The sequence below is a fragment of the Penaeus monodon genome, chromosome 20 (genome assembly GCF_015228065.2).
Source record: "Penaeus monodon isolate SGIC_2016 chromosome 20, NSTDA_Pmon_1, whole genome shotgun sequence".
Classification (NCBI taxonomy): domain Eukaryota; kingdom Metazoa; phylum Arthropoda; class Malacostraca; order Decapoda; family Penaeidae; genus Penaeus; species Penaeus monodon.
Window position 1 is genome coordinate 3,257,691 of NC_051405.1, and position 208 is coordinate 3,257,898.

Genomic DNA, 208 nt, shown 5'->3' on the forward strand with positions numbered 1-208 from the left:
TTTCTCCGTTACGGCAAATACGAGACGGATATAGATATGCAAATTTCCGGCGCGTCAATCCTCAGTACTCTCCGTGCCTCAGCATATGTTGGCGATATGATGAAACTGCATTAATCGTTCGTAAATATAGCTTTGGTGTTATGCCCGACGCCTCTTTACTTTTGGCGATCATAGTCGGGATGATATAAATGGCCTCTATATTTTTCTT